General features: G+C 36.9%; 1 protein-coding gene across 1 annotated transcript in view; it reads right to left on the bottom strand.

Moving 5' to 3' along the window:
- LOC306848900 (retinoic acid receptor alpha-B-like) overlaps nucleotides 1-5,600 on the bottom strand; it is a 116,841-nt gene extending 111,241 nt beyond the window's left edge. Inside the window, exon 1 of the mRNA XM_079383691.1 lies at nucleotides 5,291-5,600. The gene's annotated coding sequence lies outside the window, so the exon portion shown is untranslated. The remainder of the gene's footprint in view (nucleotides 1-5,290) is intronic.
- Nucleotides 5,601-15,847: the final 10,247 nt, after the last annotated feature.

The raw sequence follows: 15,847 nt of genomic DNA, 5'->3' as shown, positions 1-15,847 counted from the left end.
TCGATTGCCATTTCTCTAGCCAATCCTCCGTCTCCCTCCCTTTCTGCGCTCATTCGCCTGCCAGAACAAAGCCATGGAATGAAGCCCATTAGGCGGACTGATAACAATAGACAGAACTAAGTGAGTGGGGAAAAAGTAGAGGGGGAATAAAGGCAGAATGTAGGTTGGAGGTACTGCCATAAGATGAGGCAAGTAGAATTACTGAGACGTATTTTGAGGAGAGCAGAAAGAGGTGGGGTAGTTGGTTTTTATGTTATGAGTGGAATTCTTTGGTTTCTTGTACAATCACTGGTTGAGTTTTATTTGTATAGGGATTTCAAAGTGCATTTTGTTCTCCGTACCCCCAGATAAGGAAGAAGCCTAGAAGTCTCTTAATTTCTGAAAGCTAAACGAACACATTTTTCCATGTGTTGACATATTTCTTATTGAAACAGGAAGTTAGAGTACAATATATGGAACGATTGACAGTATGTATGGCTTCGCAACGCAGAAGAGGCGAAAGTGTTGGGATAATGGTTGGCCGAGACTAAATTTGAGTAAGGTTTATTTTATCTTGTTGAAAGAAGTCTCTTATGCTTTGATCAAAAATACAGCAAAAACTATAATACTGTAAAATATTATTACAATTTAAAATAACAGTTGTGCATTAGTTTGATTAAAAATACATAAATATACATAGGCTAAATGTAATTTTATGGAGTGTGCATTACTCCAGTCTTCTGTGTCACGTGATCCTTCAGAAATCATTCTAATATGCTGATTTGCTGCTCAAGAAGTGCTTCTTTTTATTATCATGTTGAAAACAGTTGTGCTGCTTTAATATTTTTGTGGAAAATGTCAAACAGTTTTTTTTTCAGGATTCTTATGGTGCTTTCACACTTGGATCGAGTCAGAAATGAGATATAAATTCTCTCTGCTGCAGCGCGTCAGTCACGTTTTCAGGAAAGTAATGAGTAAACACAAAATTCAATTCATACGTCAATAATAGCGGTTCACGTCCATGATTTAGTAGTTCACATGGATCTTTTTCACATTTCTGGGTTTCTCAGCAGCGGAAGTCTTCATAGTTGGGTTAACTTCTAGAGCAGTGAATGGGAGGCAGGCCCGGCTCCAGAATCAAATCACTCATGGTGCTTCTTAAATTAGCGAGGGTGCTTTGACATTAATATATAGGCTATATGAAGCTTTTAGTGCCATCCATTGCTATTGCAAAAAGAGCACTTCGTTAATCACTAAAAAGCTGTCAAGTTCTGTATGCCGCACAATGAATCTCTTATTTACATTGCGCCCACTGCACTTTGTTATAATGAGATGATTCGTGCCGAACACAAAGCCTGCAAAAACTCTGGCGATTTGAGTGGTGAGTGGATTCTGAAATGCCTCTGATTGACTGATGCGTACAAGAAATCAACAAACATGTCTGTGATTGGCTATTGCTCAATGCTGCAAAACACGTTGCAATAGATACAGATGTCCAGAGTGCAAACCATAACGCACTGGATAGTTTGCCAAATCAGCTAAAACAGCTCATTCAAACACACCCCCACATGTCTATGTCACAATGTGGAAATATTTGCATAACCGCAGTAGTGTTGATGCAGCTGTGTCAGGGAGACGCTGTGCGTTTCTATGCGAAAGCAAAAGCACTTTATTTGGCCTTCTGAATGTAGATGCAATTAGGAATCATTGGTTAAGATTTGTTTACAACACAACAGCACAACCCAAATGTTCGAATTTGTGCAACTCATTTTATGGATAACAGTTTCGTGAATCTAGTAGACTACAAGGCTGGCTATGCACAAAGACTATTTCTAAAAAAAAAGGGTCAATTCCGACTTTGCTATGACAATCTGGCGCTTCTCAATCAGCAACTGTAAGTATCTTTTGTTATTAGTTCAAGTGTTTTCTATTGATTGTTCAAATGCGGAGTTTTGCATGTAAGGCGTTGCGTGTGTGTGTGTGAGGGGAACAGGGTCACATCACAGCGGAGTGTACAGCCCATCAGAAATCATCTTAACCGCGGCTTGCGTACTGCAAAAAGCCTACATACGAGCATCATCACTGTGTCTGTCACACGACTCTGTTCCCCTTTCGGGCTTGAGCTGATAAAACTAACTTGAAAGCTGAAGCTCGCGATTATGGTAAGGGGCGTTACATTTCCGACGCTTGCTTGTGGTGTTTGGCCAATCACAATGCACTTTGCCAGTTGGCCAATCAGAGTATACTGCACTTGTTGGAAGGAGGGGCTTTGTAGAAAACGACGCATTTGAGAGAGGCGGGGCATAGAGGACCTACAATAATGTACAGTATTAGAAAAATAATGTGTTTTTTGAGCATGTCAACATGTTCTGTTACACCAGATACACAAAATAATGATCGTTAAAATAGCATCATATGACCCTTTTAACTGAGGATGCTATTGATCCTGTAGAACCGGGCCTGATGGGAGAGTGCCACAAATATATTTTTTGCATTCCCATTTGCTCAAATAACAAAATAAAAATTTGCAGTTTATTTATAAAAACAGCACCTATTTGAAAATGAGCTTTGCCGATTTCGGAGATGTGAGCTCCATGTGATCACCGGGCACTCAGTGCTCATGTATCCCGAAGAGCGGAGCATAACCTCGGCTAGTCCTTCTGACATTTGCCGCTGGCTCTGATGTCTCTGTAGTAGTTAAACAAAAGATATAATTTGTTTTGGGTAAATCTAACAGTTAATCTTTGGTCTTTATTCTATTGTTCTATTAATATGTTAAAATGAAAATGAAAACAGGCAATTTTTGATATATTTAGTTTCATTGTAATGTATGTACTGAACTACATTTCTGCGGCTATTATTATGTTTAAATGAAAACGAAAAGAGGCAGTGGTGTTTGATATATTTCGTCTGTAAATACAGTGAGGAAGATTGCAGCAGCCAAGGCGGGCTGACTGACGTTATCAACTTCAAGTAGGCTACGCTGCTCTTTGCAGAATTACCGGACTTGCGTCGTTCCATCCACGGAAGTTCATACTTCCAAGTCGAATTCGTGAAGTCCGAATACCGAGGATGCAAGTCCAAAATTTCCGTACTTGGTATTGAGAAACACGTGCAGACGTTAAGTCACCAGACTATTTGCCTAATCATCTTGGTACTTTAGACCGCGATGGAAACGCAGACAGCAACAGGTCTGGGTGAAAAAAAGTTCCTGGGACATATTGTTCCAGGTAATTTCGGTGGAAAAGCGGCTTATGTTTCACAGAACTAATCATTACCTGGGTTGCGTAGGCTACGTATATGTGGGGCGGATTTATCAAAATAGGGGTGAGACCCTTTTGGGGTAGGGGCGTGTTTGTTTTGGTGATTTCAAATATCAACATTGGCTTTCAGAAATCACTTACCCTGCCTTTAATCCCATGACTGTTTAATGGGACTGTAAATAGATAAATAGGCTACATAAATAAATAGTTATATTACATAAATTCTTTATGATAGTTTCTAAATGTTTCCAGGCTACTTTAGATACAGTTTGACGGACAAGAAACTCTCAATCTATCCTCTCTTCTCAAGTAAACTAATCTGTTGAAATATATCCGCATTAGTCACAGTGCTTCTCAGAGGCAGTGAGTGAATGGCACCATGAGCCGGTGGAGAGGACAGAGTCCAGTGATGACAAGGATAATGAGGGTGATGAAAGTGCAGACAGGGCATACATGGAAGACAGACAAATGAATTATTCACCTCACTTACCACTTCCTACCTGTGCTCTCTGAACATCCGCTGACCCAAATTCACAACAACAAAGTTGCCCAAAACATACAGAATCAATGTGTTGTTGTTATTTACCTGATTCACATTCATAACTTTTTGTCATCACTCAAACCTCTTTTAGTTCATTTTTTAGTTCATTGGTAACAAGATCATAGATAGATGATAGTGCCGCTAGTATTTAACCAGCCACAACAGGCCCAAAAAAAGAAACTGCCTGCTCCAGTTGGTGCGTAACATGCCCTCTCTGCCTGTACACAAACACACATTCACAAGCTCAATAAAACCGAACAACTCTGTAAACTGCAATTAAAATCCTGGGCACTAATTAGGTGGAAATGGATGCTTGTTAAAAGACAGCAAGTTTAGGAAGTGGACTCAACATGGCAACCGTTTTATTTACCCCCTGTTCACTTCTGCCAGTTCCCATCACAGGTTTTCTTTACACATTAGCAACTAATACGCTTTACAAACATGTCAACATGCATTCGGAGCACACGTCAGGCAGAGGTTCTTGTTTTTACCGCTTGTCTTGTTTGTGACGTGGATAATCTGCTGATCCGTTTTTTTTAATTGGTTATTGATCACATCTTTGAGCCTTAGAGAAGGACCAGGAAAAACAAGGATCTTTGCTGCCTCAATTACAGTGCAAAGAGAGAATTGTGCTGCCCATTTTTATTGTTTTGGTGTATATGGGTTCAGCTGATGGCAAATGTACAAATACATGACATTTGACAATATAGTACTCTAACAAAAAGAGTATTTCCATGTTGCTTGCATTGCACCATGCTCTAATATGCCTTTTTGACATTACGATACCATAGCATAACGCAATGTTTTTATGCCATCTACCATGCTAATACCATGTTCTGTGATGTACTATGATAGTTCCAGGACATCATTTGAGGTATCATGGACTACCATGTAAATATAGCTATCATCCAGAACCGTGATATTACCATAATAAGATAATATTCGTTCCGTAACAAGCACCACAAATAAACACCAACTTCACTATATAAGCCACATGATACTGAGAGAGGTGGGGCGAATTCTATACATGCTGTTCTCCACCTTCTCTTTCTCGATTTCTTACACAAAAAAAATAATTTTTATATATATTTTTAACTTTCTATGTCGGTCCAAATTGCGGAAAAAAAAAATCATAAATAAAAAATTCCTCCAAATTTTATGTCTTTCACTTTCTACATAAAGATGTTCCCACATACTCCTGCCTCTTCCCCTTTTTTTTTCTTTGCTGAAAGAGTCGTCCTGTGTCCATTTTAGGACACAGAGCCCACTGGTGCGTGAAGGCTAGCTGTCGCTTCACATTACAGTGAGCAGGCATTGGGCACTCGGCTCTCATGAGCAGGAGCCCCTCACAAAACATGCATCCTCTCCTCCAGAGGTCCTGAAAATGTATCTATGCGAGAGGAAATTGTAACACTCTAGATTTTTTTTCTTTAAATAGCACACTGCCTACAAGCGCCACAGAGACTACTGTAATATTTATTGTAGATTTGATCTGATTTCTTCTTACCTGAAGAGAGAGTGACACTGTTAAGTCTTCTTAAAGATTCATAAATCCACAATACTTCATATGCAGATATCGCCAACTCAGAAGCATAACGACTATGAAAAGGCAGGTCACTGGGTAACATTCACCCGTCAGTACATGCCACCACAAAAACTAAACTGAAGAACACAAGCGCACACGTACACACACATATGCTCAAAACCTCAGCCCACTTCTCACTGTCTCTCACGCAATGCTCTTCGCCAAGGGCTTCCTGTTCCTCTTGCTCTTGTTTATTTGGTGCCCAAGCGCGATCATCAACACCTTCTGAAATGAGAAGTGAAACTGGGGTCACCTTAGGCCATTCTAGCATTCACAGACATGCCCATGACAAATTTGTGTTGGAAAAATGAATGAATTTGATCCAAAGTTTTAGATTTCTGCTCTAACAAAGTTGAATCATGCAACACTGCCATGTTATCAGAGCATGTACATTTAGCATGTGCAAGCATTAGGCTAGTATTATGTCTCCTGAGATACAAATGTGTCTTAAAGACCCGTTGAAATCACTTGACAAATCTTTCTTTCCTGTGTCGATGTACTTCCTGCTGCAACATGACGTTTTGGTGAGACATATTGAATGGCTTGTCACCTTTGTTTAGAAAGTGACACACTTGCTAGTTGCTAGGTGGTAATATGGGGCGGGGCATTCTCATTCCAGAGAGCATTTGATTGGACAAAAATCTGGATGAGTCATCAGTATTTTTAGTTTTTCTAGGACAAAGGCTGCAAAATATAAGTGTATATATACTGAAAGTGACTTGTGTCTGTGTTTATGTGCTACTGGAGCTTTAGGTGCTTCGATAGCTGGAGAACCACAAAGACAGCAGCGAAACAGAATATAGTAAAAACTCAGATTTTATGTTCACATTGAAGCAACAACATACACTGCTGTTCAAAAGCTTTAATCTTTTTGAAAGAACTCTCTTATTTTCACCAAGGCTGCATATTTGATCAAAAATACAGTAAAAACAATAATATTGTGAAATATTATTACAATTTAAAATGTAAATTGTTTTCTATTCAAACTATTTTAACATTTAATTTATTCCTGTGATGGCAAAGCTAATTTTTCAGCAGTCATTACTCCAGTATTCAGTGTCACATGATCCTGCTGCAGAAATTTGCTGATTTGTGCTGCTTTTGTGTGTGTGTGTGTGTGTAAAATATTAAACATTTTAATCAATTCAATGCATCCTTGCAATTTTACTGACCTAAAACTTTTGAACAGTAGTGTAGTGCAGTACCAGCTACCAATCTCCAGAGCTGAAGAAAAAAAAAGAAAGAAAAAAAAATAGTGTGTTTATCTTATGTATTGCACCATTTAACCACAGCATGCAGCAATGCCCACTAATATGAGCATATCACATGACATACAGAACAACTGCATGAGGAACTGAACGTCAACGTGTTTATACTGCTGAAAATGTAATGGAAACAACCTTTAGACAATAATGAAGCTCAATGCAAAGGAAACAAAAAAACACAGTCCTGAGCAAATATACTCAAATACATCCACACTCTTGCAGAGTTATGAAACACTACACCTGCACTCATACACCCTCTGGGCTCAAAGATACATACAAAATAACTCAAATAAACCCCAACCTCCCATTCAAACGGATATTGTGTTGTCTAAGCCTATGCTTATCAACATACACACACCCTTGAGTCGTCCGCCTCGATAAATATAATTAACCTCAAGCCATCCCAGTGCAGCTCTGAATTGATCAGAGCAGGCAGAGTTGCAGCAGGGCCTGTCAGCACCAGGCATAATCAATACACCTTATCGATCCTACACGCGGTGAGAGTATGTGTGTCAGCGTGCATATGTGAGGGATCACGCTGCATCTGCTTTGGATTTGTGCTCAGTGTGCGCATGTGGGCACGACATGAAAAAAAAGAGGGGGTTTGTGGCTTAGTCTCCTACATAGACTAACTTGGGAAGGCAAATTGAGATTTAAAGTGGGTTAGTGAAATATGGCTAGATTTTTTTGTTGTTGGCTGATGCAAGCCGTAAAGCCGAGCGTGACATTCGCTCTGCATACTAGAGATTGTGTCTGCAACAGCTAATATTTTTGGGTGCACTAAGCCTTTTTGTGTCAGAAAAAGATTGCAATGGTGTGGTATAATGGAGTGCAGTAACACTCTATCACTTTTTTTTTCTCAGTTATGCTGACAACATGTAGTCTATATCCTACAACATCTTTGACACATTAGCAGCTATTTCCTATGTCAATCAAATGTATAAATGAATCGAGCCAGATTATGACAGTATGTTTTAAATAAAGTGAATGTAATAATTATATTTTTATATTGTGGAATAAATAGTTGTAATAATATTCTATATTATATTAAACGTATTATATCTGCAAAAGTACTATACTGTGGTGTGCATGAACCAGACCCTCATTTCAACTGCTCAGCCTGGTCGCATTGTTTTTACGTAGGTAGTAAAATTGACAAACACAAAACATACATTTTTGTATGTTTTTATTGATGCTAAAACGTACAATTTAGATGTACTTCAACATTTAAAACATACAAATCGCTACGTATTTTTAGCTAAAAAACTAAATATTTACGTATCTTTTATATTATTAAGATACTCGTATCAATGTATTTTTTATCATTTTACCAATAAGCGATTTAGATTTTTAGTCACCTTAACCTACCCCAACTAAAAACAACAACAATAATAAAATTAATGCCGCAATTTCAATATTCATAAAGATTCATTTTTAGGTGTCGTCACGTCAGTTTTGTACGTTTAGATGCTGAAAATACGTCATAATATGTCCAATACGTAAGTATTGTACGTTTTAGTGTAGAACCACATTTTCCGTAAAATACATACGAATTATCATGAGATCATGTTGGACTGCTGTAAGAGACACCGATGAATTTTACATTGATAAAGTGAGGAACACAGATTTCTTTTGGTAACACTAGTATAGAGACCAGTTATGAACTAGTTGCTTATTAGCATGCCTATTATTAACATACTGGCTGTTTATTAGTACTTATAAAGCACATATTCTGCATGACCACCATATTCTACATCCCAATACCTAAACTTAACAACTACCTTACTAACTATTAATAAGCAGCAAATTAGGAGTTTATTGCACCAAAAGTTGCGGTTAATGGTTTATTAATAGCGAGAATTGGACCTTAAAATAAAGTGTGACCATTTTCACTAAATCAGGCCCAAAAATAACACAAAAACATATGAGATTAAATATTCTTAATAAATTATAACCATAAAACCAAAAGTTACAGAGAATAGACATTTTTACTTGCCTAAAGGGGTGGTTAACTGTTTTTTTTTCTAGGCTTGATTGTGTTTATGGGGCGCAATCTAACATGAATGTTTCGTTAAACGCATTATTTTTCACATAATTTACCTTTATTTCACACCGCTATGTCCCTTCTGTGATAAACGAACTGATCATTTCCTGCTTTTATGAAGCCCCTCCCTCATAAATACACGATGGGCTCTGATTGGTTAGCAGACCCAGTGTGTTTTGATTGGCTAAACCGCCTCTAACGCCTCTGAATGTCCCTCTCCTCAACTCAGCGGTATGTGCTCCGGTTGTATTGTAAACAACGGCGTCATCTATTGCTTATGGGTTTGAGCCTGATTGAGATGCAGAGGATATTAGTGAAGAGGATCGTGCAGTACCTGTGCAAGCATGGCTTTTAATAGTAGGCCTATGTTCTTTGTTTGTTGTTGTCTCATACTTTTAGGTACGCTGTTATTATGCTACTGCTTCTATTAGCTTTTAATATATGGTTTTATTATTGATTAAAGCTTTAATACAGTATGGCAACCGCACGCGCGTCTGTGTTTAACGCTTGTCATAGCTATGTGAAAATAAGTGTATAAATGGAACAGTTCGATCTGAGCAGATCTGAATGAGAGAGAGAGAGAGAGATGCAGAGCAGGGCGACACGAGGAACAGGATTGAGAACTGCTGCTTTAGAACATTGATTTTGAAACTTGTGAATAGAATTAGAATCGTTAGAAGACAGAATTGCGATTCATACAGTTTATGAATAGATTTTTACGTGCACCACTAGTTTTCTTCCTCTTCTCTAAAGCAGCACAGCACGGCACAGCACGGCCTCGCCCACCTTTGTTGCATGTTCCCGGGGGCGGGGTTTATCTGGGTTTATGATGTCACTAACCTGGAATTATTTTGTTGTAATCCCTTACCAGCCGTTCGCTGTAGGCGATGCTATGCTAATTCGGTAAAAGACAATTTCTCCCTTTGCATTGAACTTTGAAACTTTGCAGATGTTGTTTATGCTCACACAGCTACATTACACACTAACAAAAGTTAAAAAGGTGAAATTGTATTATATGACCCCTTTAACTTACTCAAAAAGTTTATTTGTAGGCTATTAGACTATTTGTCATTACTGAAAAACTTTATTTTATAAGATGAGATGAGATGAAATGAGGAGGTAGAGTTTACACTGGAGTTGTGAGCTGATGAAAAGTTGTTAGTCAAATAACTCATAAAAATAATTATGCATAAAACAAAATGAAGTAAAAAAATATTCAATAATAATAATAAAAATTCTAATATTAAAAACTTAAAGAATATTTAAAAAGATTAAATACCTCCATGTCATGTGGCCATTATCCAATCTTTGAGAAAACATTTGATTGTATTGTTAAATTATTGAAATTTTAGGTCAAAGAGGTTTAGCTAACAAAAACATTGGGTAATTCCTGAGGTAAATTACTGAATTGTGCTTTGACATACCTGGGCTCGCTGAGTGCGTTGTGTTTTTAAGTTATTCCCAATGTTGCATTTATCGAGTGTCGCAATTATCCTTGCTCTCCCCTCCTGAATAAAAAAAATGAAATTGTGACTGAGATGAATTAGTGAATGTTACAGAAACATTGCAAGAGTTAATGCTACCTAGCATAATAAATACCAACTGCATTGTGTGCCTCTCTCAGTACCACACACAGGTATGGAGACACATGAAAGCACTGGGGGTTGGGCACTGCGACTGTGAGGAAGAGAGAGGGGCACATGGGGAGAGGGTGGAACAAGATTTATATGAGGCTGCTGTAAAACTTTGACCCCACATTTGTAAATCTGCCATTGGAGTCTAGCCAGCACAACAGGAAGTATGGGGGATCAGAGAAAGAGAGAGAGAGAAAGGATGTAAATATGGGAATGGGGGTAGATGGAAGATTGTTGGGTTTGTATAGAATTAGAAAAGTTTTTAAATACGTCTAGTTTTCACTATTAAACCTGAAGGGATGTAGCAGCTGGTGCAAATGTTATTTCATATCATATATGTTATATAATTGAGCTGTATAGGCATGCTTGAATCCTAACAAACCATAGTGCACATTGGCTGCTCGCATGTGGTCGTTATAGACCTTGAAAATGTTCAAACTTTAAGTTGTCAGCAATGAAAAATGGCTAAGAGGTCAAAACACACTGTTTGAAAAGGTCGATAGCATATATGCTTTTGTTGGGAGTTTAATTGAATGATTTTATGCCTTGTATTCTGTTTGTACACACACCACAAATAGAGGTTGTTTTTGTACTGAATGTCAATATTTTTCTTAATGCTCAGTCGAAAGAAGAAATTTCCATTAGCAACGAGTGAATAATATGAAAAAAGGCCCTGGGATTCTCACTTTGCTCACTTTGAAGATAAACATGAACAAAACGGCATGAGAGCATATTACGAAAGTCGGCGTGAGAGCGCATTATGAAAGTTAATGTGCCACCCAATTAGGTGTGGTAACTCAGGGTCATGATGTGAAAATACAGGATGTAGGTACTGAGACAGGAAGTGGCAGGCATCGAAGTTTCAGTCTTTGATGAGCATGTCAGTATTCAAGGTCATGAGAAATGTCTGGCACGAATACACCTCTGAACTCTGACTGGCTTTGAGGATGTGATATGAAAAATAAAAACAGACTCACTTTACAATAATCTTCACATTTCAATATAAGGTTATTTTGAATTTAATTTGTTTAAAGCAAATTGCTATTCATGATAATGGAACTGTCGAAATGTGTGTGAGTCAAACTGTGCCCATTTTTGCCATATCTATTTTATTATAGACCTAAGTGACAGGGAGTAACGTTATGTTCAACATTTACATGTTAAATGTAACTACTTGTTTCAGAGCGTTTAGAAAACATTGAAAGTAATGCTCCCAGAATGTTAATAAAATGGAATGTTCCCTTAATGTTTGCATAACCAAAAAAAAAAAAAACATTAGCAAAACATTCTTAGGGTACGTTAAGTAACTATAAAGTGAACTACTTTGTGTTTGTACAGTAACTTGTAGCTAACTACTTTTTCAGTAGCTTGACTGTAGTTTAACAACTTTAAATAATGAGTAGCTTTTAGCTTGGCAAGCTTTTAAAGTAGCTTCCTCAACACTGCTAATGACCATAAAAACCTCTTTTCACTCTCCAATTGAACTTCTACTTTGCTCTTCTCCCCTATTCGTTTCTCTCTCTCTTTCTTTCTTGCTGTCTTGACTCTTTCAGTAGTACGCATTTACATGCACACAATTGTTTAGGGATCTAGGGGCGTGTCTAAGCTGGTGCGTTGAATGCCTTCTATATTTCTAAGAGTGAAAGACGTACAGGATCTGTTCTAGACAGCAGCTGTTCTCAGGTCAAGGCAGGAATTCTCAAATCTTGAGATCTGAGCAACTGCTGGTTTATTGGATACCACTCAGCTAATGGGCCTGTATCTACAGCCACCAGACCAGATGTTACTCTGTATGTGTGTGTGTATACTTAGCTATAGTTTTAGGCTGTGAGATAAATACCAAAAAGAATTAGAAGTAATAAAAGTAATAAGAGTAAATAATAGTTTAAAATGTCGAGGCTTTGTTTTGCAGGTCAGTATTTAACTTACATTCCCGGAAAACATAATAATATTGTTGCATTGGTTTTTTATTTTTTTTTATTCACTTTTTCTCTCATTATTGTACAGTGCTACAAAGAAGATTTCCTTTTTTCAAGTTACATCCCAATAACTTCTCAAAAATGTATAACATGCCCAATTATGAGTCAGATTTGAGGAATAACCAAAAAGACTGAGAAATAAAAACATGTTGTGAAAACGATAAGATCAAAAAACAAATAAATAATAATAATTAAATGTAGGCCTACAATAAGTGCAAGAAGAATAAATTAGAGGCAGTTGTTTCTGATCTGATACCTGGTTCACACAACGTACTGTTGAACTTCAAAGTCTTATGAAGAACTGCAAAGGTCTTGGAAAAAAGAGCTGACTGTCTTATCTCATGAGCTGAGCGTGAGGTTTGCGTGACAAGGATGGCCACGAAAGGAAGTGAAATGTGTGAGAATGGCAGTCACCGCAGTCTCATCTCAGAACACTCACCACCGACTCATGCCTGGCCTCACTCTCAGACCTACTGCTCCTGCCTTCACCTCTCTCACTTCCTGACTCGTTTAAAGATTGTATGTTGTAGCTGAAATAAGCAGATTCTGCAAAGAATCAGCCCCTCTGCATTTTTTTGCAGTTTACTAAAAGATTATTTGTCTTTATTATGCAGTTTTCCCTAATAGAGATGTTGTCTGATTTCAGCAAAGTGGGCAAAACCCACACACACCTTTTATCAAAATGGGGACATATCACAGTTCGGTTTTACATATGTTATATATATATATATATATATATATATATATAGATAGATATATAGATATAGATAGAGAGAGAGAGAAAAATATTAGAAAATCTGGAATCCGAGGGTGCAAAAAAATCAAAATATTCAGAAAATTGCCTTTGAAAATTTGCCTTGTATGAAGTTCTTAGCAATGCATATTACTAATCAAAAATCAGATTTTGATATATTTGCTGTAGGAAATTTACAAAATATATTTATTGAACATGATTTTATATTAAGGACTATTAGATATTTTAAGAACTATTCACTAAACTGTTTTTGGGGGACCAAAAATGTGTTTTCTATGGAATTGCTGCAAAAAAATCCCTTTTAATACCTTTTTTACCTGTTTTAAGGTCATGTCCCAATCCAATTCCCCTATTACCCCTGCTTTCCTTTCTACACTCGATGTTCGACTTAAAAAAAAAATTACATTAAAATAACATTTAATTTAAATGTTATTTAGGCACATTTTAAACCAATAACCTACTTGTGCATCATAATAATCTAATTTACAAAATATTTTTCCAAATCCACTGGCTCAAAATAAGCCTGATGCCCGTGTTCATAATCAACCTGCATCATTCCCATCATACTGTGCTGTTTTGTTGACTCTGACCTGCTTTGTATGCTAGTACTAACAGTGCAGTGTGACATATGACTTATGCGTTCAGAGAGACAGCGTTACTGCTTCAGTCATATTTCATCTATTGCTGCAAATGACAAAAAATCTCTCCCACTTTTCCTCCCTGTCTCCCTCCCTTGTCTCTTTCTGCTCTTTTAGTATGGGTAAGCCCTTGCTCGTAGGCCTTGAAGGTTAAGCGCTAACTCCCTACAGTTCTGACCTTGCCTTACAATGAGAGGCATTAGTTCATTGCTCTGTCTCAGCACCATTACAGTGACTGTCAAGATGAAACACTTGCTGACTTGTTTCAGTTCAGTGTCTATAATCTGAACATGTTCAGGGGAAAAAAGCTAATTCAAAAGCTAATCTTCAAAGCTAATTGCAGCCTAATTCATAGCCTCTTCTTTCCCCCACTCACGGCCACTTCCGCTTCGGTCTCTTGCTCTCCTTTTTTCTCTCCCGTCACTATGCTGCCTCCTCCTGCAAGCTGTCAGTTGGAAGGTCTCAGGGGAGAAGCTGCGGCCAGCCTTTTTGGGGGAGCTGTCAGACTAATAGATTTCCTCTCTCGCTCTGATGTGAACAGAGGGAAAAACCTTCCCTGCTGGGACGTACTAAAAGCAAAGTTTTTTACAGGACCAGTGGAAGGACCATATGATATTTGTCTGATATATCTGAATGTTTTAAGCACGGATGTTTACAGTATGCATTTTAATATATTTGTGTGCATTTAATAGTTTGCTTCTGTGTTGTTGTGTATATTCAAATAGCATATCATGCAAAACAAAACATAATTAATTTATGATTAATTTTACTTATTCATTTTATCTTGTTTGCATATATGATCAAGAATATGCCAGAGACAGCAATATATATATATATATACAAGAAATATATAAAGATAATCTTCAGACGCCCTCTAGAGGCAAAAGCTGCACAGCACTCAGAAGTGAGTTTTCATACTTAGCTAACAGCGCCACCTAATGTTTTTTTTATTATTACTTATCAAACACTAATTTTCAATGTCTACTATTTAAAAAAAGTATTATATTGTCACAATAGCTATTTCATACTCGCAGAGTTTACATAAATTAACAAAATATTAAGCACACATGTTTGTGCAGTGTTTTTACTAATTAACGTTTTTTTTTTTAAAAAAAGGATACTAGTGAACTTTAAAGAACTAATTTTTCCACCTGAAAATCAGGCAATAATTACCATAAACATTGGGAGACCACCATCAAGGATGTGTTGTACCAATATTCAGATCAGTGATCAACAAATTGAAAACTGAACTGAAAAAGAAAAAAATAATAACCCATGACAATTCAGTTTTAAATCATTTTTGTGCCAGTCCTATTACATAAACGTTTCAGGTTTTAATTTGAAGGTTAATGTACTGTAACTAGAAAATAACATTTACTAATTATTCACAGTCTATATATATTTATTTTAAATGGAAAAACACTGTGTTTTAATCCTGACAACAGAGTTGAAATATTATGTTTGAAAATGGCATTTAAGTGTAACTACAAAGATATGATGATGAAGACTGTAAGAAAGAGCACTGTGGTCACATTCAGCATCCTGTAAATTATATCAGTAGAAAATCATGGAGACACTGAGTTTTTTGGGTTTTTTTAAAGAAAAATTCTACAATTATATATAATGGGTATCTATATTAAATAGTTTTTGCTTTAAACAGTTTTAGATTAAGTCATTTCAATTTCAGGGTTATATGATATTTCCTTTAGCGTGTAGTTTTGAATAAATGTGTCATCAGCCTGAACTGTGTCATAGGTAAATATATCTGTGTTAAATATAGATGTGCGGTCATGGCACAGCTGTTTGCTCTTCCTTCTGGATATTTAAGAAGCTTCTGTCCTGTGCTCAGATGAATACTTTTTGGATTAGCTCACAGGGTGACTCCTTATTCATGGGGAATGTGAGGGGGACACTTGACTCATATATGGACTCATATAAGTTTGCAAAACTCAAAAAATTCAAATAAGCAGAAAAAAGTTTAAATAAGCAGTAGCGGCAGTTTTTATTTTGTACTCATGTTAATTGCTCTTAACTTATAAGCTAACTGATACATTTATAACTTAACATTATATAAGCTCAACCTAAATAGTTTTAGGAGTGAAACTTAACACAACTAATTCAAAACATGTTAACTTGCTAACTGGTAACAAAATGCTTTGAGCATA

The sequence above is a fragment of the Barbus barbus genome, assembly GCF_936440315.1.
Source record: "Barbus barbus genome assembly, chromosome: 3".
In the NCBI taxonomy this organism is placed as follows: domain Eukaryota; kingdom Metazoa; phylum Chordata; class Actinopteri; order Cypriniformes; family Cyprinidae; genus Barbus; species Barbus barbus.
The sequence above is the reverse complement of the archived record's forward strand: the minus strand, read 5'-3'. Positions and strand labels throughout refer to the sequence as shown.